We start from the raw sequence: 24,271 nt of genomic DNA, 5'->3' as shown, positions 1-24,271 counted from the left end.
TCAGTCAGATTCGATGGAGAAATGAAAACATTTACAGACAAGCAAAAGCTAAGAGAAATCAGCACCACCCAACCAGCTTTACAACAAATGCTAAAGGAACTTCTCTAGGTGGGAAACACAAGAGAAGGAAAATGTCTACAATAACAAACCCCAAACAATTAGGAAAATGTTCATAGGAACACACATATTGGTAACTGCCTTAAATGTAAATGGATTAAATGCTCCAACCAAAAGACACAGACTGGCTGAATGGGTAAAAAAACAAGACCCATATATATGCTGTCTACAAGAGACCCATTTCAGACCTAGGGACACATACAGACTGAAAGTGAGGGGATAGAAAAAGATATTCCATACAAATGGAAATCAAAAGAAAGCTGGAGTAGAAATTCTCATATCAGACAAAATAGACTTTAAAATAAAGACTACAAGAGACTAAGAAGGACACTACATAATGATCAAGGGATCAATCCAAGAAGATATAACAATTGTAAATATTTATGTACACAACATAGGAGTGCATCAATACATAAGGTAAATGTTAACAGCCATAAAAGGGGAAATCGACAGTAACACAATCATAGTAGGGGACTTTAACACCCCACTTTCATCACTGGAGAGATCATTCAAAATGAAAATAAAAAATGAAACAAAAGCTTTAAATGACACATTATATAAGATGGACTTAATTGATATTTATAGGATATTCCATCCAAAAACAACAGAATACACTCTCTACTCAGGTGCTCATGGGACATTCTCCAGGATAGATCATACTTTGGGTCACAAATCAAGCCTTGGTAAATTTAAGAAAATTGAAATCACATGAAGTATCTTTTGTAACCATAATGCTATGAGACTAGATATCAATTACAGGGAAAAAAATCTGTGAAATATACAAACACGTGGAGACTAAACAATACACTACTAAATAACCAAGAGACCACTGAAGAAATCAAAGAGGAAATAAAAAAATACCTAGAAAAAAATGACAATGAAAAAACGACAACTCAAAACCTATGGGATGCAGCAAAAGCAGTTCTAAGAGGGAAGTTTATAGCAATACAATCCTACCTCAAGAAACAGGAAACAGCTCGAATAAACAACCTAATCTTACACCTAAAGCAATTGGAGAAAGAACAAAACAACCCAGAGTTAGCAGAAGGAAAGAACTCAAAAAGATCAGATCAGAAATAAATGAGAGGAGAAGGGGCAAGATGGCGGAAGAGTAAGACGCGGAGATCACCTTCCTTCCCACAGATACATCAGAAATACATCTACACGTGGAACTGCTCCTATAGAACACCCACTGAATGCTGACAGAAGACGTCAGACCTCCCAAAAGGCAAGAAACTCCCCACGTACCTGGGTAGGACAAAAGAAAAAAGAAATAACAGAGACAAAAGAATAGGGGCGGGACCTGCACCAGTGGGAGGGAGCTGTGAAGGAGGAAAGGTTTCCACACACTAGGAAGCCCCTTCGCAGGCGGAGACTGCGGGTGGCAGAGGGGGGAAGCTTCAGAGCCACGGAGGAGAGTGCAGCCACAGGGGTACGGAGGGCAAAGTGGAGAGATTCCCACACAGATGATGGGCACCGAGCAGCACTCACCAGCCTGAGAGGCTTGTCTGCTCACCCGCCGGGGTGGGCGGGGGCTGGGAGCTGAGGCTCGGGCTTCGGTCAGATCCCAGGGAGAGGACTGAGGTTGGCAGCATGAACACAGCCTGAAGGGGTTAGTGCACCACAGCTAGCCGGGAGGGAGTCCGGGAAAAAGTCTGCAGCTGAGGAAGAGGCAAGACTTTTTCTTGCCTCTTTGTTTCGTGGTGCGCAAGGAGAGGGGATTCAGAGCACCGCCTAAACGAGCTCCAGAGACGGGCGCAAGCCGCTGCTATCAGCGCGGACCTCAGAGATGGGCACGAGACACTAAGGCTGCTGCTGCCGCCACCAAGAAGCCTGTGTGTGAGCAAAGGTCACTATCCACACGACCCCTCCTGGGAGCCTGTGCAGCCTGCCACTGCCAGGCTCCCGTGATCCAGGGACAACTTCCCCGGGAGAACGAACAGCGCGCCTCAGGCTGCTGCAACGTCACGCTGGCCTCTGCCGCTGCAGGGTCGCCCCGCATCCGTACCCTTCCCGACCCCGCGCCTGAGTGAGCCAGAGCCCCCAAAGCAGCTGCTCCTTTAACCCCGTCCTGTGTGAGCGAAGAACAGACACGCTCAGGCGACCTACACGCAGAGGTGGGTCCAAATCCAAAGCTGAACCCTGGGAGTTGTACGAACAGAGAAGAGAAAGGGAAATCTCTCCCAGCAGCCTCAGAAGCAGCGGATTAAAGCTCCACAAACAAATTGATGTACCTGCATCTGTTGAATACCTGAATAGACAACAAATCATCCCAAATTCAGGAGGTGGACTTTGGGAGCAGGATATATTAATTTTTCCCCTTTTCCTTTTCTTGTGAGTGTATATGTGTATGCTTCTGGGTGAGATTTTGTCTGTATACATTTGCTTTCACCATTTGTCCTAGGGTTCGGTCCATCCGTTTTTTTTTTTTTCCTTAAAAATATTTTTTCTTAATAATTTTTTCTTATTTTTTATTTTAAAAAAATTTTTAAAAATTTTTTCTTAATAATTTTTTTTATTTTAAAAAATTAAAAAAAATTTTTTTCTTAATAAATTTTTTCTTAATAATTTTTTTCTTACTTTTTATTATAATAGCTTTATTTTATTTTATTTTATTTTATTTTATCCTCTTTCTTTCTTTCTTTCTATTTTTTTCTCCCTTTTATTCTGAGCCGTGTGGATGAAAGGCTCTTGGTGCTCCAGCCAGGCATCAGGGCTATGCCTCTGAGGTGGGAAAGCCAACTTAAGGACACTGGTCCACAAGAGACCTCCCAGCTCCACGTAATACCAAATGGTGAAAATCTCTCAGAGATCTCCATCTCGGCATCAAGACCCAGCTTCACTCAACGACCAGCAAGCTACAGTGCTGGACACCCTACGCCAAACAACTAGCAAGACAGGAACACAGCCCCATCCATTAGCAGAGAGGCTGCCAAAAACCATAATAAGGCCACAGACACCCCAAAACACACCACCAGACGTGGACGTGCCCACCAGAAAGACAAGATCCAGCCTCATCCATCAGAACACAGGCACTAGTCCCCTCCACTAGGAAGCCTACACAACCCACTGAACCAACCTTAGCCACTGGGGACAGATACCAAAAACGATGGGAACTACGAACCTGCAGCCTGTGAAAAGGAGACCTCAAATACCGTAAGATAAGCAAAATGAGAAGACAGGAAAACACACAGCAGATGAAGGAGTAGGGTCAAAACACACCAGACCTAACAAATGAAGAGGGAATAGGCAGTCTACCTGAAAAAGAATTCAGAATAATGATAGTAAAGATGATCCAAAATCTTGAAAATAGAATAGACAAAATGCAAGAAACATTTAACAAGGACGTAGAAGAACTAAAGAGGAACCAAGCAACAATGAAAAACACAATAAATGAGATTAAAAATACTCTAGAAGGGATCAATAGCAGAATAACTGAGGCAGAAGAACGGAAAAGTGACCTGGAAGATAAAATAGTGGAAATAACTACTGCAGAGCAGAATAAAGAAAAAAGAATGAAGAGAACTGAGGACAGTCTCAGAGACCTCTGGGACAACATGAAACGCACTAAGATTCGAATTATAGGGGTCCCAGAAGAAGAAGAGAAAAAGAAAGGGACTGAGAAAATATTTGAAGAGATTATAGTTGAAAACTTCCCTAATATGGGAAAGGAAATAGTTAATCAAGTCCTGGAAGCACAGAGAGTGCCATACAGGATAAATCCAAGGAAAAACACGCCAAGATGTATATTAATCAAACTATCAAAAATTAAATATAGAGAAAACATATTAAAAGCAGCAAGGGAAAAACAACAAATAACACACAAGGGAATCCCCATAAGGTTAACAGCTGATCTTTCAGCAGAAACTCTGCAAGCCAGAAGGGCCTGGTAGGACATATTTAAAGTGATGAAGGAGAAAAAAACAATCAAGATTACTCTACCCAGCAAGGATCTCATTCAGATTTGATGGAGAAATTAAAACCTTTACAGACAAGCAAAAGCTGAGAGAGTTCAGCACCACCAAACCAGCTTTACAACAAATGTTAAAGGAACTTCTCTAGGCAAGAAACACAAGAGAAGGAAAACACCTACAATAACAAACCCAAAACATTTAAGAAAATGGGAATAGGAACATACATATCGATAATTACCTTAAATGTAAATGGATTGAACGCTCCAACCAAAAGACATCGACTGGCTGAATGGATACAAAAACAAGACCCGTATATATGCTGTCTACAAGAGACCCACTTCAGACCTAGGGACACATACAGACTGAAAGTGAGGGGATGGAAAAAGATATTCCATGCAAATGGAAATCCAAAGAAAGCTGGAGTAGCAATTCTCATATCAGACAAAATAGACTCTAAAATAAAGACTATTACAAGAGACAAAGAAGGACACTACATAATGATCCAGGGATCGATCCAAGAAAAAGGTATAACAATTGTAAATACTTATGCACCCAACATAGGAGCACCTCAATACATAAGGCAAATGCTAACAGCCATAAAAGGGGAAATCGACAGTAACACAATCATAGTAGGGGACTTTAACACCCCACTTTCACCATTGGACAGATCATCCAAAATGAAAATAAATAAGGAAACACAAGCTTTAAATGATACATTAAACAAGATGGACTTAATTGATATTTATAGGACATTCAACCCAGAAACAACAGGAGACACATTTTTCTCAAGTGCTCATGGAACATTCTCCAGGATAGATCATATCTTGGGTCACAAATCAAGCCTTGGTAAATTTAAAAAAATTGAAATCGTATCAAGTATCTTTTCTGACCATAACGCTATGAGACTAGATATCAATTACAGGAAACAATCTGTAAAACATACAAACACATGGAGGCTACACAATACACTACTTAATACCAAAGTGATCACTGAAGAAATCCAAGGGGAAATCAAAAAATACCTAGAAACAAATGACAATGGAGACACGACGATCCAAAACCTATGGGATGCAGCAAAAGCAGTTCTAAGAGGGAAGTTTATAGCAATACAAGCCTACATGAAGAAACAGGAAACATCTCGAATAAACAACCTAACCTTGCACCTAAAGCAATTAGAGAAAGAAGAACAAAAAAACCCCAAAGCTAGCAGAAGGAAAGAAATCATAAAGATCAGAGCAGAAATAAATGTAAAAGAAATGAAGGAGACAATAGCAAAGATCAATGAAACTAAAAGCTGGTTCTTTGAGAAGATAAACAAAATTGATAAACCATTAGCCAGACTCATCAAGAGAAAAAGGGAGAAGACTCAAATCAATAGAAGTAGAAATGAAAAAGGAGAAGTAACAACTGACACTGCAGAAATGCAAACGATCATGAGAGATTACTACAAGAAACTCTATGCCAATAAAATGGACAACCTGGAAGAAATGGACAAATTCTTAGAAATGCACAACCTGCCGAGAGTGAACCAGGAAGAAATAGAAAATATGAACAGACCAATCACAAGCACTGAAATTGAAACTGTGATTAAAAATCTTCCAACAAACAAAAGCCCAGGACCAGATGGCTTCACAGGCGAATTCTATCAAACATTTAGAGAAGAGCTAACACCTATCCTTCTCAAACTCTTCCAAAATATTGCAGAGGGAGGAACACTCCCCAACTCATTCTACGAGGCCCCCGTCACCCTGATACCAAAACCAAAGATGTCACAAAGAAAGAAAACTACAGGCCAATATCACTGATGAATATAGATGCAAAAATCCTCAACAAAATATGAGGAAACAGAATCCAACACCACATTAAAAGGATCATACACCATGATCAAGTGGGGTTTATTCCAGGAATGCAAGGATTCTTCAACATACGCAAATCAATCAACGTGATACATCATATTAACAAATTGAAGGAGAAAAACCATATGATCATCTCAATAGATGCAGAGAAATCTTTCAACAAAATTCAACACCGATTTATGATAAAAGCCCTGCAGAAAGTAAGCATAGAGGGAACTTTCCTCAACATAATAAAGGCCATGTATGACAAACCCACAGCCAACATTGTCCTCAATGGTGAAAAACTGAAACCATTTCCACTAAGACCAGGAACAAGACAAGGTTGCCCACTCTCACCACTATTATTCAACATAGATTTGTAAGTGTTAGCCACAGCAATCAGAGAAGAAAAAGAAATAAAAGGAATCCAAATTGGAAAAGAAGAAGTAAAGCTGTCACTGTTTGCAGATGACATGATACTATACACAGAGAATCCTAAAGATGCTACCAGAAAACTACTAGAGCTAATCAATGAATTTGGTAAAGTAGCAGGATACAAAATTAATGCACAGAAACCTCTTGCATTCCTATACACTAATGATGAAAAATCTGAAAGTGAAATTAAGAAAACACTCCTGTTTACCATTGCAACAAAAAGAATAAAATATCTAGGAATAAACCTACCTAAGAGGACAAAAGACTTGTATGCAGAAAATTATAAGACACTGATGAAAGAAATTAAAGATGATACAAATAGCTGGAGAGATATACCATGTTCTTGGATTGGAAGAATCAACATTGTGAAAATGACTCTACTACCCAAAGCAATCTACACATTCAATGCAATCCCTATCAAACATCCAATGGCATTTTTCACAGAACTAGAATATAAAATTTCACAATTTGTATGGAAACACTAAAGACCCTGAATAGCCAAAGCAATCTTGAGAACGAAAAATGGAGCTGGAGCGATCAGGCTCCCTGAATTCAGACTACATTACAAAGCTACAGTAATCAAGACATTTTGGTACTGACACAAAAACAGAAACATAGATCAATGGAACAGGATAGAAAGCCCAGAGATAAACCCACGCACATATGGTCACCTTATCTTTGATAAAGGAGGCAAGCATATACAGTGGAGAAAAGACAGCCTCTTCAATAAGTGGTGCTGGGAAAACTGGACAGGTACATGTAAAAGTATGAAATTAGAACATTCCCTAACACCATACACAAAAATAAACTCAAAATGGATTAAAGACCTAAGTGTAAGGCCAGACACTGTCAAACTCTTAGAGGAAAACATAGGCAGAACACTCTATGACATAAATCACAACAAGATCCTTTTTGACCCACCTCCTAGAGAAATGGAAATAAAAACACAAATAAACAAATGGGACCTAATGAAACTGAAAAGCTTTTGCACAGCAAAGGAAACCATAAACAAGACCAAAAGACAACCCTCAGAATGGGAGAAAATATTTGCAAATGAAGCAACTGACAAAGGATTAATCTCCAAGATTTACAAGCAACTCATACAGCTCAATAACAAAAAAACAAACAACCCAATCCAAAAATGGGCAGAAGACCTAAATAGACATTTCTCCAAAGAAGATATACAGATTGCCAACAGACACATGAAAGAATGCTCAACATCATTAATCATTAGAGAAATGCAAATCAAAACTACAATGAGATATCATCTCACACCAGTCAGAATGGCCATCATCAAAAAATCTAGAAACAATAAATGCTGGAGAGGGTGTGGAGAAAAGGGAACACTCATGCACTGTTGGTGGGAATGTAAATTGATACGGCCACTATGGGGAACAGTATGGAGGTTCCTTAAAAAACTAAAAATAGAACTACCATACGACCCAGCAATCCCACTACTGGGTATATACCCTGAGAAAACCATAATTCAAAAAGAGTCATGTACCAAAATGTTCATTGCAGCTCTATTTACAATAGCCAGGACATGGAAGCAACCTAAGTGTCCATCATCGGATGAATGGATAAAGAAGATGTGGCACATATATACAATGGAATATTACTCAGCCCTAAAAAGAAACTAAATGGAGTTATTTGTAATGAAGTGGATGGAGTTAGAGTCTGTCATACAGAATGAAGTAACTCAGAAAGAGAAAAACAAATACAGTATGCTAACACATATATATGGAACCTAAGGGAAAAAAAAAAAAAAGGTCATGAAGAACCTAGTGGCAAGACGGGAATAAAGACACAGACCTACTAGAGAATGGACTTGAGGATATGGTGAGGGGGAGGGGTAAGATGTGACAGGGTGAGAGAGTGGCATGGACATATATACACTACCAAATGTAAAATAGCTAGTGGGAAGCAGCCGCGTAGCACAGGGAGATCAGCTCAGTGCTTTGTGACCACCTAGAGGGGTGGGATAGGGAGGGTAGGAGGGAGAGAGATGCAAGAGGGAAGAGATATGGAACATATGTATATGTATAACTGATTCAGTTTGTTATAAAGCAGAAACTAACACACCATTGTAAAGCAATTATACTCCAATAAAGTTGTTTAAAAAAAAAAGAAAAATAAATGAGAAAGAAATGAAGGAAACAAGAGCAAAGATCAATAAATCTAAAACTTGTTCTCTGAGAAGATAAACAAAACTGATAAAGCACTAGTCAGACACATCAAGAAAATAAGGGAGAAGACTCAAATCAATAGAATTAGAAATGAAAAAGTAGAACTAACAACTGACACTGCAGAAATACAAAGGATCATGAGAGATTACTACAAGCACTATATGCCAATAAAATGCACAACTTGGAAGAAATGGACAAATTCATGGAAAAGCACAACCTCCCAAGACTGAGACAGGAAGAAATAGAAAATATAAACAGACCAGTCACAAGCACAGAAATTGAGACTGTGATTAAAAATCTTCCAAAAAATAAAGCCCAGGACCAGATGGCTTCATAGCAAATTCTATCAAGAATTTAGAGAAGAGCTAACACCTATCCTTCTGAAATTCTTCCAAAATATAGCAGACGAAGGAAAACTCCCAAACTCATTCAACAAGGCCACCATCACCCTGATACCAAAATCAGACAAAGATGTCACAAAAAAAGAAAACTACAGGCCAATATCACTGATGAACATAGATGCAAAAATCCAACAGCACAAGAAAATAGTAGCAAACAGAATCCAACAGCACATTAAAAGGATCATACATGATCAATTGGGGTTTATCCCAGGAATGCAAGGATTCTTCAATACATGCAAATCAATCAATGTGATACACCATGTTAACAAGTTGAAGGAGAAAAACCATGTGATCATCTCAATAGATGCAGAGAAAGCTTTCGACAAAATTCAACACCCATTTATGATAAAAGCCCTGTAGAAAGTAGGCATAGAGGGAACTTTCCTCAACATAATAAAGGCCATATATGACAAACCCACAGCCAACATGGTCCTCAATGGTGAAAAACTGAAATCATTTCCACTAAGATCAGGAACAAGACAAGGTTGCCCACTTATTCAACATAGTTTTGGAATTTTTAGCCACAACAATCAGAGAAGAAAAAGAAATAAAAGGACTCCAAATTGGAAAGGAAGAAGTAAAGCTGTAACTGTTTTCAGATGACAGGATACTATACATAGGAATCCCAAGATGCTACCTGAAAACTACTAGAGCTAATCAATGAATTTGGTAAAGTAGCAGGATACCAAATTAATGCACAGAAATCTCTTGCATTCCTATACACTAATGATGAAAAATCTGAAAAAGATATTAAGGAGTCACTCCCATTTACCACTGCAACAAAAAGAATAAAAGACCTAGGAATAAACCTACCTAAACAGCCAAAAGACCTGTATGCAGAAAAGTATAAGACACTGATGAAAGAAATTAAAGGTGATACAAACAGTTGGAGAGATATTCCATTTTCTTGGATTGGAAGAATCAACATTGTGAAAATGACTTTACTACCCAAAGCATCTATACATTCAATGCAATCCCTATCAAACTACCAATGGCATTTTTCACAGAAGTAGAACAAAAAATTTCACAATTTGTATGGAAACACAAAAGACCCCGAATAGCCAAAGCAATCTTGAGAAAGAAAAAGGAGCTTGAGGAATCAGGCTACCGCACTTCAGACTATACTATAAAGCTACAGTAATCAAGACATTATGGTACTGGCACAAAAACAGAAACATAGACCAAGGGATTACAATAGAAAGCCCAGAGAAAAACCCACACACATATGTTCACTGTATCTTTGATAAAGGAGGCAAGAATATTCAGTGTAGAAAAGACAGCCTCTTCAATAAGTGGTGCTGGGAAAACTGGACAGCTACATGTAAAAGAATGAAATTAGAACATTCCCTAACACCATACCCAAAAATAAACTCAAAATGGATTAAGACCTAAATGTAAGGCCAGACACTATAAAACTCTTACAGGAACACCTTGGGAGAACACTCTATGACATACATCACAGCAAGATCCTTTTTGACCCACCTCCTAGAGAAATGGAAATAAAAATAAAAATAAACAGATGGACCTAATGAAACTTAAACGCTTTTGCACAGCAAAGGAAACCATAAACAAGACCAAAAGACAACCCTCAGAATGGGATAAAATATTTGCAAACGAAGCAAGCGATAAAGGATTAATCTCCAAAATATACTAGCTGTTCATGCAGCTCAATATCAAAAAAATGAACAACCCAATCCAAAAATGAGCAGAAGTCCTAAATAGACATTTCTCCAAATAAGATATACAGATTGCCAACAAACACATGAAAGGATGCTCAACATCATTAATCATTAGAGAAATGCAAATCAAAACTACAATGAGGTATCACCTCACACCATTCAGAATGGCCATCATCAAAAAATCTACAAACAATAAAGGCTGGAGTGGGTGTAGAGAAAAGGGAACCCTCTTGCACTGTTGGTGGGAATGTAAATTGACACAGCCACTATGGAAAACAGTATGGAGGGTCCTTAAAAAACTAAAAATAGAACAACCATATGACCCAGCCATCCCACTACTGGACATATACCCTGAGAAAACCATAATTCAAAAAGAGCCATGTACCACAATGTTCATTGCAGCTCTATTTATAATAGCCAGGACATGGAACAATTTATGTGTCCATCGACAGTTGAATGGATAAAGAAGACGTGGCACATATATACAATGAAATATTACTCAGCCTTAAAAAGAAACGAAATTGAGTTATTTGTAGTGAGGTGGATGGACTTGGAGTCTGTCATACAGAGTGAAGTAAATCAGAAAGAGAAAAACAAGTACCGTATGTTAACACATATATATGGAATCTTTAAAAAAAATTTTTTTTTCCTGAAGAACCTAGGGGTAGGACAGGAGTAAAGCTGCATACTTAGAAAATGGACTTGAGGACACGGGGAGGGGGAAGGTTAAGCTGGGACGAAGTGATAGAGTGGCATGGACATATATACACTACCAAATATAAAATAGATAGCTAGTGGGAAGCAGCCGCATAGCACAGGGAGATCAGCTTGTGCTTTGTGTCCACCTAGAGGAGTGGGATAGGGAGGGTGGGAGGGAGACGCAAGAGGGAGGTGATATGGGGATATATGTTTATGTATAGCTGATTCACTTTTTTTTTTAATAGACTTTTACTTTTTTTTTTTAAAGTATTTGTTTATTTATTTATTTATGGCTGTGTTGGATCTTCGTTTCTGTGCGAGGGCTTTCTCTAGTTGTGGCAAGCGGGGGCCACTCTTTATCGCGGTGCGCGGGCCTCTCACTATCGCGGCCTCTCTTGTTGTGGAGCACAGGCTCCAGACGCGCAGGCTCAGTAATTGTGGCTCACGGGCCCAGCTGCTCCGCGGCACGTGGGATCTTCCCAGACCAGGGCTCGAACCAGTGTCCCCTGCATTGGCAGGCAGACTCTCAACCACTGTGCCACCAGGGAAGCCCTGATTCACTTTTTTATACAGCAGAAACTAACACACCATTGTAAATCAATTATACTGCAATAAAGATGTTTAAAAAAAAAGATTCTATGTGTTTCTGTAGTAACAGTTGTAATGCCTCCTCTTTCATTTCTGATTTTATTGTAGTCTTCTCTTTTTTTCTTAGTTTAGCTAAAGGTTTGTCAATTTTGATTTTATTTTTATAAAAAACAACAGCTCTTAGATTTGTTGATTTTTTTCTATTGCTTTTTCTGGTCTCTATTTCATTTATTTCTGCTCAGATATTTGTTATTTTATTCCGTCTGCTAACTTAGGGGTTCGTTTGTTCTTTTGTTTCTAGTTCCTTGAGGTGTGAAGTTAGATTTTTTAATCTGAGATCTATTTTCTAATTACATGCATTTATCACTGTATACTTCCCTCTCAAAACTGCTGTTTGAGACAAAAACTTATGGGTTTTGTATACTGTGTTTCCACTTTCATTGGTTTTGAGATTTTTAAATTTTTGGTTTTGATTTTTTTCCTTAATTCATTGGTTGTTCAGGAGAGTGTTAATTTCAACATATTTGTAGATTTTCCATCTTTCTTCTTCTTGTTGATTTCTAGTTTCAATCCATTGTAACTGGAAAAGATACTTGATATGATTTCAATTTTCTTTAATTTCATAAGACTTGTTTCATGCCTTATTTTATGGTCAATCCTGGGGAATGTTCCAAGTGCACTTGAGAAAAAACTGTATTCTGCTTTTGTCGGATGGATTGTTCTAAAAATGTCTGTTGAATCCATTTGGTCCAATGTATGGTTCAAGACCATCGTTTCCTTGTTGATTTTTTGTCTGGAAATGATGTATCCATTGTTGATAATGGGTATTAAAGTCCCCTACTCTTACTATATCTTTGTTTTTTTCTCCCTTCACATCTGTTAGTGTTTACTTAGCATGTTTAGGTGCTCCTATGTTGGATGTATATATATTTACAACTGTTATATCTTATTGATGGATTGACCCCTTTATATTATATGATGACCTTCTTTGTCTCTTTTTACAGTTTTTGGCTTAAAGCTTAATTTTTCTGATATACGTATTACTATCCCTGCTTTCTTTGGGTTTTCACTTGCATGGAATTTTTTTTTTCACCCATTTCTTTGAGCCTATAAGTGAGTCTTTTGTAGGAATTTTATATTTGGGTTTTGTTTATTATTCCATCCAGCTGCTTTGTGCATTTTGATTGGTGAATTCAATCCATTTACATTGAGTTTCTATTGATATGGGAGGACTTACAAATGCCATTTTATTAATTGTTTTGTATTTTCATTGTTTCATATTTTCCCTCTGTTTCTGCCTGTCTTTGTAAATTGGTGATTTTCTGTGCTGGTATGATGTTTTTTCTTCCTTTATCTTCTATTCATCTGTTCTAGGTTTTTGCTTTGTGTTACCATGAGGCTTACAGAAGATATCTTATAGATTAAACAGTCCATTGTAAGCTGGTAGCAACTTAACTTCGACTGTCTATAAAAGCTTTACCCATTTAGCTGCTGGTCAGCTCTGGTCTAGATGCTCACAGGTCTGCAGGGCCTGAGGCCAGGTTCTAACCTGTCAGTGACCTTCATACTGGACTGGCTGAGAGGCAAGGCAGAAGTTAATCAGGAGACAATCCAGCAGCTCCTGGAGGAGAATGACTAGCTGTATCATGATACTAGCTGTATCATGATCTGCTGTATCATGGAGTATCAGAACAAGGGTCTGGTGAATGAGTGTGTCCAGTACCAGTGTGTGTTACACAAAAACCTCATTTATTTGGCTACCATCACAGATGCCAATCCAACCAGTGCTTCAAAAGCAATGGAATAATCTTCCAGTTGGCTGTTATGAGGAGTAATTGAATGTAATCTATTTCTTATGAAATGGGAACAAGATCTTTACCAACTCAACTGCTTAGAACGTGAATGGAATGTCTGTGGCTCTCAGCATAAATATTTATTTTAATAATTAAGTGGATTCCCTCAATTAAGTTGACTCCAGGTGCCCTCCTTCCTGAAATAAGTGTGTTTGGATAGCAAAGACATCACAGGCATCCTCAAGTCTACCTTTTTAGTTTCAACCTGAAGAGGAAACTGAGCAAGTATTGAGCAAGCCTCTTGACTGACACTTTGTCAAATGGACATGTAACTGTACTCCCTTCTATCAGTTTGTGGTTGTAGACCCCCAGACTGCTCTTTTCAGGTTGCTTTGGCTTGCCTTTCCACAAAATAAAAAAAGCTTCACCCTTTTCACCCTTTTACTCTGTCCCCCCCCCTTTTTTTTTTGATGTCTTATTTACCTCTTTTATATTATGTATTCATTAACACATTATAGTAGCTATAATAACTTTGAATACTCTTTTCTTTTGACCTTATACTACAGCTAAGTGGCCATTGTATTACAGATTTAGAGTTTTCTACATCTGACTGTATGTTTATCTTTACCTGTGTGTTATAAACTTTCTTATATTTTCATGTTGCATATTAACATTGTTTGATTTCAGCTTGAATGACTCCTTTTAGCATGTTTTGCAGGCAGGTCTAGTGGTGATGAACTCCCTCGGCTTTTGTTTATCTAGAAAAGACTTTATTTCTCCTTCATATCTGAAGGATAATTTAGTGAAATAGTGTATTCTTAGCTGGTAAATTTTTTTCTTTTTTTCTGTTCTTTGAATATGTTATTCCTCTTTCTCCAGGCCTGTAGGGTTTCTGTTGAGAAATCCACTGATAGCCTAATGGGGGCTCCTTTGTAGGTTACAAGATTTTTTTTTAGTATTTTGCATTTATCCTTGATTTTTGACAGTTTCATTATAACCTGTCTTGGAGAAGGTCTTTCTGCATTGAGATAATAGGGTGATCTACTGGCTTTGTAAATTAAGATGGCCAATTCTCTTCCCAGGTTTAGGAATTTAACAGGTATGATTTCTTTAAATACATTTTCTGTTCACTTCTCCATCGTTTCTCCTTCTGAAATCCCAATTATTCTAATGTTTTTAATTTTGATGAAATTCCATATATCATTTAGGCTTTTTTATCCTTTTTCATTCTTTTTTCTTTTTTTCTCTTCTAACTGGATTATTTCAAAACCCCTGCCCTCTGTTTCACTTATTCTTTCTACCCTTTGCTCCGCTCTACTTCAGATTCTCTTTATTGCATATTTTACTTTATTCATTGAGTTCTTCAACTCCAGAATCTCTGGTTCTTTTTTATGATTTCTATATCTTTGGGAAAATCTCATTTCAATCATGTATTTTTCCCCAAGATTTCATTGTACTGTCTTTCTGAGTTTTCTAATAGCTCATTGAGTTTCTACAACACAGTTATTTTGAATTCTATCAGTGACATTACAAAGTTAGCATCTTTGAGTTTGTTTATTGGAGAAATATTATTTTCTCTTTGTGATGGCATGTTTCCTTAATTTTAAACATTCTTCATAGTTTTGTGCTGCTACTTTCACATCTGAAGTAGCTGACCCCCTCTTAAATCTTTGCTTGTTGCCTTCAGATGGGGTATTCTATTTGGTGGTGTCTTTATTATATGGGGTTGTACTGTATTATATAGTGTGTTGGTACACCTGTTCTACTATACTTTCTCTCTCTTTTGGCAAGATCCTTAAGTTTTTATAACTTCTCTCGGTCTTACAAGTCACCAGGCAAGCTACTGCAGACCTCTCTTATGTTTCAGAAGATGGTTTCTCCCTTGCCCACAGATCATGGTCTGTTTCCAGTTGCACTCTCTGTCTACAGGAGCTCTTTTGCTGCTGCACTCAGGAAAGTAGGCTAAGAGCCAGCAGCTGAATAGGGGGAAGGGCAGTGTTAGCCACCTGAACCTTGCCCACAGGCCTGTGGAGTCAGTGGGGTGGTACCAGGCATGGTACTCCCAGAGGATCATGGGTGGATGTCTTGCTGAGTACAGTCAGCAGGAAGCAAGTCCCTTATCTGCCTCTTTCCAGATCTCCTCCCTCCCCCCAGTCATGGAGGTCCCACCTCAATACTCTTGGTACTGCTGGAAGGAAGTGGTTTTCTCCAGCTGTGTCCTGCACACTGCAATAGCCAGGCAATCACTGACTGTTCTCCTCTTCCTCTGCCGGAGAGGTCAGTGCTGCTAGAGAGCAGTCCAGTGCAGTTTCCCTGGGCGAGGGCAGCACTGGGAATGTTTCTCTTACTACTGCCTCCCCTGTGACCAAACTCACATATTATTTCCTCCAGGGGTGTGCTGGAATCTCCCCTAAGGAAGGCTGGATTTCTGCAAATTCTCCATCATGTGTGGGTATCTGCTCAGGTCAGCACACTCCAGGTTTTTATTTTCCCCAACCTGGATGAGAGGGCTCTGGACATATTCACTCTCTCCCCTGTTTCCACACTTTGTACTGAGGTCTGTCTGCTTATTACTGGATGCATAAGTGAGTGAGACTCCTCCCAGGTCCCTTGGCATATATATGGTTCTAGATCCCACAACACCCACAAGGACACTTTTGTTTGTTAAAAAAAGGGGGATAAAAAGGAAAAATGTCTTACATTGCCATGATGCTAATGTCATTCTCCAGAGTGGTCATTCTGACGCATCCCTACCACACTATTACAAGCCTATGTGCACAGCTCATTTTGCATATGAGTAGAAACATACAAATGCAGAAACAAAGATCCCTGTAAAATGTGAATTATTTCATCTTTATGTTTTCGAGCATGAAGGTGCTTAATCTGTTCTCTTATTACCAAAACAGCAAAGAAGATACAAGGTCACACTTTGTATCAGTGAAATTTGTTTAAAGCCATGTAACATCATTAGAAAAGAGTGATTAATTATGTATGGTTAGTTTGGTCAGAGAATAGTATAGTTAGTCCATAAGTATAAAACATAAATTTTTTCAGTATGAATGCATTTTATTTTGTCTGTTACAGTAATCTTAAAAAAACTACAGAACTTTATGATATTAGAATGAGTTCTAAATTGTAAATTTTACAGTTCTTCTACTTGGTACTGCAATCATGATAAAAACAAATAATTATCTTTTCTTTCTTATTATGTTAATGTATTGGGCAATGAAGCATTTTAGCTTATTTAATATTTAAAAGATAAAATTGGAAACTATACTTTTATGGTTTTCAGTTATTATTCTGTAGTTTTATCTTAAACAAAAAACTCTATACATTTTGTAGTATTATATACCTGCAGTGTATATAGACATATACTAATGTATGTATAAGACCAAAAAAAAGGTATTCAATATATTTGTTTAATAGTCAATAACTATAATGTTAAACTGTTAAAATTCACTGAAAATGAATAGAAGGATGAATTGACGATGAAGACTGATACCTTACTCTCAATTTTTGTGGAATATTTGAAGCCATCAATAATAGAGTCAAAGGACAAAGTGGAAAACTAATCTGTACCTGAAACGTTTTCTATGAGACTTGGTATTCTTTTACTGGGCTTTGCAGCATCTATCATGAATTACGGTACAGTAAGTTTTTAACACTACAGTATTTTGTTCCCAAAGTATCTTTTCTAAGACACTATACATTTTTTTAAAAAGCATTAAATAAGCAGTCGGAGATATAAGGAGTCATAGATATAAGCTATAGAAATGTTCCTTTTTCCTTTCTTTTCAACATTTTGAATATCTTGAGGGCTTTTCATTGCAGATTCCCACTGCTCTAACCTAAAAAAAAATACTTTTATTTCTAAGCTTACTAAGTATTTTTCTTTTTCATGGTTCATGGTTTTATGAATAATGTATATATTAAATAAGATAATCAAGAGAGAGTACTATCATTATGACATCTTAAAGAAACAAAGCAATGACTTAGAATTTCCAACATGAAATCAAACATTTTTTAAGGCACATAATCACAAAACCTCTTTTGGTTGATTATCTTTCCATTAATTCCCTTCCAGTTAGAGTTTCTCAAATAAATCTCTTGACATATAAATCCAAAGTGTTCATCAGCACTACTATGATTCAATATCTTTATACTTTTATATCCATTCAGGCATGGAATGTACTAATATAATCTTAGAAGGAAAAAATAGTTGAATAGGCAGTAAAGATGGTTTTAGTATATAATCCTTATTTTGTTCATCCCTCTACTTCCATCTCCTTCTCCTTTCAACACTTTATAATTCCGTTGTGGCTCAATACTACTATGAAAATGTTATTTATGAGTGTTGATTATTGCCTGTGGAAGTTATAAAGTAGTAAGTTATGTGTATTAATCAAAACATATCAGTATCTAAGTTATGTGTATGCCAATATATACACACACACCTCCAAGTAATAAGATTTCCTTTATAATTTACCTATAAGAACGACGGCAAAAGGGCATTTTTAATATCCTGAACTCAAGTTCAGAATTGTGCTGATGCTGCTTGGACTTGTCCTAAAGAACTAGGACAAGTTCTTTATCCTAAGTCTCTAAGTTCTTTATCTTTTGAGATAAGAAACAGAGTTCTTGGTCCCTGATTAACCTTGGCATAAACCTTTTACAAAGGGAATGATTAAGAGGTTAATTTAATGTTTTTGTGATTCAAATCCTATTCAGATGAACTGCACACAACTACATATTGTATTGTTAGAATAGAAAGTCAAGTGATCTTGTCTAAAAATATGTTTTAAAGGCAGTTTCTCTCACCATTAACACAAGGAACTTCAGTGAGGTGATCACAACTGCTCCTTCCCACTGGGTCTTTTCTCCCCAGTTCCTTCCCCATAAGCAGCAAAGTAAATGCTACCTGTGTCTCAGAATCCTTATGTTCAAAATTAACCTGGTTCTACACTGGACAGTTATGGAATAGTAGTGTAGGCTGTACTGCATTTCCCTCCTTTAACATTAGTTTTAATTGGAAAAATTCTTACTCTGATGTGCTGCTTTCAGGACCCTTCTGATTCTGGACCTTTCTCAAATTAACAACTGGATCTACTACTTTCTTCAGATATGGGGCCCGTCCTGGCTGTAGGTAGGGGACAGAGCTCTCATGTGTCCACCCTTGTTGCTGACCTAGGCATCTCTGTCCCATATCCTGGTATGGAAGTTCATTTTTTAAATTGTTCACCCTTAGGATTGGGACACCATCTTTTTCTTGCCAGTCCCTCACACTTGGACAGCACTCCTGCTTCTAAACACCTGTAACTATGGCCCTGCTTCCTGATGCAGATTGCTTTCATGGATATCTAAATATCATGAGCTCCTAGATTCTGTGTTGCCATAGCACACTCAGCTGCCTGTTAGGACATCCTGGGTGCATGTGCTGGATTTCCTTCATGTCAACTACTTGTCTGCAGGAGTGCATCTATTTAATAATTTAATAATTTCAGAGCATGTTTGCTCTGCCAGGACATTTCCTGGGAATGATAGGCATTTTTTTTATCCTTAAGGAGTTCAAATGCTACTTGGAGAACAAAATATGTTAAAAGCAGATGGTCCTAAAAGAATACAAGTGTTCCCGAATTAAGATGGGATAGAAGAAAGGAGGAAATGGCAGTAGAGCTTGCTAGAGGAGGTGACCGCACTTATGTTGACCATTAATGATTATTATTTAAAACAATGTCCAGTGGAATTATATCTGCCTCCATGTTTCTCTACTTACACTGATAATTCAGAGACATTATATCTGATAAAGAAAGAACACCAATGAGCAGCTCTTTAGTCTTATTCAATTTGGCTGCATTTCAGCCAAAATTGATTTAAGGTGTCACTGCTCCGCCTCTTCTCTTGGTGATGATAACTGTGATGACAACAATGGTGATGATGATGAGTGTTCGTATATTCCAAGAAGTTTTCTAAATGGCTTTATAGCCTTCCATACCAGATCCCAATTGGTCCTTGGAGTGGGTAGGATTTTAAGATGGCCTCTGATTCCTGGTTGCTGGTGTACACAAAACTTCTCCCAATATTCAATCAAACACTAATCTTGGTACTGCCATGAAGGGATTTTGCAGCTGTAATTAAGGTTTCAAATCAGCTGACATTAAGATAGGGGTATTATTCAGGTGGGCCTGAATTAATCATATGAGTCCTTTTTAAATCTGATCACAGACACAGGAAGCCAGAGAGATCCAAAGCATGAAGAGGATTCACTGCTGGCTTTGAGGAGCCACATGGTAAGGAAGTGGGTGACCTCCAGGATCTGAGAGTGACTCCTGGATGACCATCAGCAAGGAATCAAGGGCCTCAGACTCTACTCAACTGAAAAACTAAATTCTTCCATGACCACATGAGCTTGAAAGAGGACTCTGAGCTCCAAATGAGATCAAAGCCTGGCTGATACCATGGTTTTAGACTTGTGAGACTCTGAACAAAAAACATAGTTGAACCCATCCAGGCTTCTGAGCTACAGAACTGTGAGATAAGAAATGGGTATTGTTTGTTTGTTCTTATTCTTTATTAGGGTATAGTTGTTTTACAATTTTGTGATAGTTTCTACTGTACAGAGAAGTAGAGTTCCCTGTGCTCTACAGCAGGTTCTCATTAGTTATCTATTTTATACATATTAGTGTATGTATGTCAATCCCAATCTCCCGATTCATTCCACCCCCTTTTTCCCACCTTGGTGTCCATACATTTGTTCTCTACATCTGTGTCTCTATTTCTGCCTTGCAAACAGGTTCACCTGTACCATTTTCCTAGATTCCACATATATGCATTAATATGATATTTGTTTTTCTCTTTCTGACTTACTTCATTCTGTATGACAATCTCTAGGTCCACGTGTACAATCCATGTCTCTACAAATGACCCAATTTCATTCCTTTTTATGGCTGAGTAATATTCCATTATATATATGTACCACATCTTCTTTATTCATTCATTTGTCGATGCACATTTTGGTTGCTTCCATGACCTGGCTATTGTAAATAGTACAATAGTACTATTACTATTGGATATTAACAGCTGATCTTTCAGCAGAAACTCTGCAAGCCAGAAGGGAGTGGCAGGACATATTTAAAGTGGATGAAAGAGAAAAACCTACAACTGAGATTACTCTACCCAGCAAGAATCTCATTCAGATTTGATGGAGAAATTAAAACCTTTACAGAGAAGCAAAAGCTAAGAGAACTCAGCACCACCAAACCAGCTTTACAACAAATCCTAAAGTAACTTCTGTAGGCAGGAAACACAAGAGAAGGAAAAGACCTACAATAACAAACCCAGAACAATTAGGAAAATGGTAATAGGAACACACATATCGATAACTGCCTTAAATGTAAATGGATTAAATGCTCCAACCAAAAGACATAGACTGGCTGAATGGATACAAAAACAAGACCCATATATATGCTGTCTACAAGACACCCACTTCAGACCTAAGGACACATACAGAAAGAAAGTGAGGGGATGGAAAAAGTTATTCCATGCAAATGGAAATCAAAAGAAAGCTGGAGTAGCAATTCTCATATCAGACAAAATAGACTTTAAAAAAAGGACTATTACAAGAGACAAAGAAGGATACTACATAATGATCAAGGGATGAATCCAAGAAGAAGATATAACAATTGTAAATATTTATGCACGCAACATAGGAGCACCTCAATACATAAGGCAAATGCTAACAGCCAAAAAAGGGAAAATCAACAGTAACACAATCATAGTAGTGTAATTAAATACCCATTTACACCAATGGACAGATCATTCAAACAGAAAAGAAAAAAGGAAACACAAGGTTTAAATGACACATTAGAACAGATAGACTTAATTGATATTTATAGGACATTCCATCCAAAAACAGCAGAATACACTTTCTTCTCAAGTGCTCATGGAACATTCTCCAGGATAGATCATATCTAGGGTCACAAATCAAGCCTTGGTAAATTTAAGAAAATTGAAATTGTATTGAGTATCTTTTCCGACCACAATGTTGTGGGACTAGATATCAAATACAGTATAAAATCTGTAAAAAATACAAACACATGGAGGCTAAACAATACACTACTAAACAACCAAGAGATCACTGAAGAAATCACAGAGGAAATAAAAAAAATCCATAGAAACAAATGACAATGAAAACACGACGACTCAAAACCTATGGGATGCAGCAAAAGCAGTTCTAAGAGGGAAGTTTATAGCAATACAATCTTACCTCAAGAAACAAGAAACATCTCAAGTAAACAATCTAGCCTTACACCTAAAGCAATTAGAGAAAGAAGAACAAAAAAACCCCCAAAGTTAGCAGAAAGAAAGAAATCATAAAGTTCAGATCAGAAATAAATGATAAAAAATGAAGGAAACAATACCAAAGATCAATAAAACGAAAAGCTGGTCCTTTGAGAAGATACCATATTGATAAATGATTAGCTAGACACATCAAGAAAAAAGGGAGCAGACTCAAATCACCAGAATTAGAAATGAAAAAGGAGAAGTAACAACTTACACTGCAAAAATACAAAGGATCATGAGAGATGACTACAAGCAACTATATGCCAATAAAATGGACAATGTGGAAGAAATAAACAAATTCTTAGGAAAGCACAACCTTCCTACACTGAAACAGGAAGAAATAGAAAATATAAACAGACCAATCACAAGCACTGAAATTGAAACTGTGATTTAAAATCTTCCAACAAACAGAAGCCCAGGGCCAGATGGCTTCACAGCCGAATTCTATCAAACATTTAGAGAAGAGCTAACACCTATTCTTCTCAAACTCTTCCAAAATATAGCAGACGAAGGAAAACTCCCTCACTCATTCTATGAGGCCACCATCACCCTGATACCAAAACCAGATAAAGATGTCACAGAGAAAACAAGATGCCAATATCACTGATGAGCAAAGATGCAAAAATCCTCAACAAAATACTAGCAAACAGAATCCAACAGCACATTAAAAGGATCAGACACCATGATCAAGTGGGGTTTTTCCCAGGAATGCAAGTTTTCTTCAATATACACAAATCAATCAATGTGATAGACCATATAAACAAACTGAAAGATAAGACCCATATGATCATCTTAAGATATGCAGAAAAAGCTTTTGACTAAATTCAACACCAATTTATGATAAAAACATTCCAGAAAGTAGGCATAGAGGGAACCTACCTCAACATAGTAAAAGTCACATATGACAAACCCACCACCAACATCGTTCTGAAAGGTGAAAAACTGAAACCATTTCCACTAAGATCAGGAACAAGACAAGGTGGCCTACTCTCACCACTATTATTCAACATAGTTTTGGAAGTTTTAGCTATGACACTCAGAAAAGAAAAAGAAATGAAAGGAATCCAAATCAGAAAAGAAGAATTAAAACTGTCACTGTTTGCATATGACATGATACTATATAGAGAGAGCCCTAAACATGCTAGCAGAAAACTTCTACAGCTAATCAATGAATTTGGTAAAGTAGCAGGATGCAAAATTAATGCACAGAAATCTCTTGCATTCCTATACACTAAAAATGAAAAATCTGAAAGAGAAATTAACAAAACACTCCCATTTACCACTGCATCAAAAAGGATAAAATACCTAGGAATAAACCTCCTAAGGAGACAGAAAACCTGTATGCAGAAAACTATAAGACACTGATGAAAGAAATTAAAGATGATACAAACAGATGGAGAGATATTCCATGTCCTTGGATTGGAAGAATCAACATTGTGAAAATGACTTTACTACCCAAAGCATCTATACATTCAATGCAATCCCTATCAAACTACCAAAGGCGTTTATCACAGAAGTAGAACAAAAAATTTCACAGTTTGTATGGAAACACAAAAGACCCCGAATAGCCAAGGCAATACTGAGAAAGAAAAACGGAGCTGGAGGAATCAGACTCCCTGACATCGGACTATACTACAAAGCTACAGTAATCTAGATAGTATGGTACTCACACAAAAACAGAAATATAGATCAATGGAACAGGATAGAAAGCCCAGAGATATACCCATGCACATATGGTCACCGTATCTTTGATAAAGGAGGCAAGAATATACAGTGTAGAAAAGACAGCCTCTTCAATAAGTGGTGCTGGGAAAACTGGACAGCTACATGTAAAAGAATGAAATTAGAGTGCTCCTTAACACCATACACAAAAATAAAGTGAAAATGGATTAAAGAACTAAATGTAAGGCCAGACGCTATAAAATTCTTAGAGTAAACTATAGGGAAAGCACTCTTTGACATAAATCACAGCAAGATCCTTTTTGACTCACCTCACAGAGAAATGGAAATAAAAACAAAGATAAACAAATGGGACATAACCTAATGCAACTTAAAAGCTTTTGCACAGCAAAGGAAACCATAAACAAGATGAAAAGACAACCCTCAGAATAGGAGAAAATATTTGCAAACGAAGCAACTGACAAAGGATTAATCTCCAAAATATACAAACAGCTTGTGCAGGTCAGTATCAAAAAAACAAACAACAGAATCCAAAAATGGACAGAAGACCTAAACAGACATTTCTCCAAAGAAGATATACAGATTGGCAACAAACACATGAAAG

The 24,271-nt window shown here is 37.5% G+C and overlaps 1 protein-coding gene and 1 pseudogene across 1 annotated transcript in view; one reads left to right on the top strand and one right to left on the bottom strand.

Moving 5' to 3' along the window:
* The window catches only part of KHDRBS2 (KH RNA binding domain containing, signal transduction associated 2), a 713,468-nt gene that overhangs the window by 167,898 nt on the left and 521,299 nt on the right, over nucleotides 1–24,271 (bottom strand). The window lies entirely within an intron of this gene.
* Nucleotides 13,365–13,661, top strand: LOC133094896 (SS18-like protein 2; annotated as a pseudogene).

The sequence above is a fragment of the Eubalaena glacialis genome, chromosome 7 (assembly GCF_028564815.1).
Source record: "Eubalaena glacialis isolate mEubGla1 chromosome 7, mEubGla1.1.hap2.+ XY, whole genome shotgun sequence".
In the NCBI taxonomy this organism is placed as follows: domain Eukaryota; kingdom Metazoa; phylum Chordata; class Mammalia; order Artiodactyla; family Balaenidae; genus Eubalaena; species Eubalaena glacialis.
This window is presented reverse-complemented; position numbering and strand designations above follow the sequence as displayed.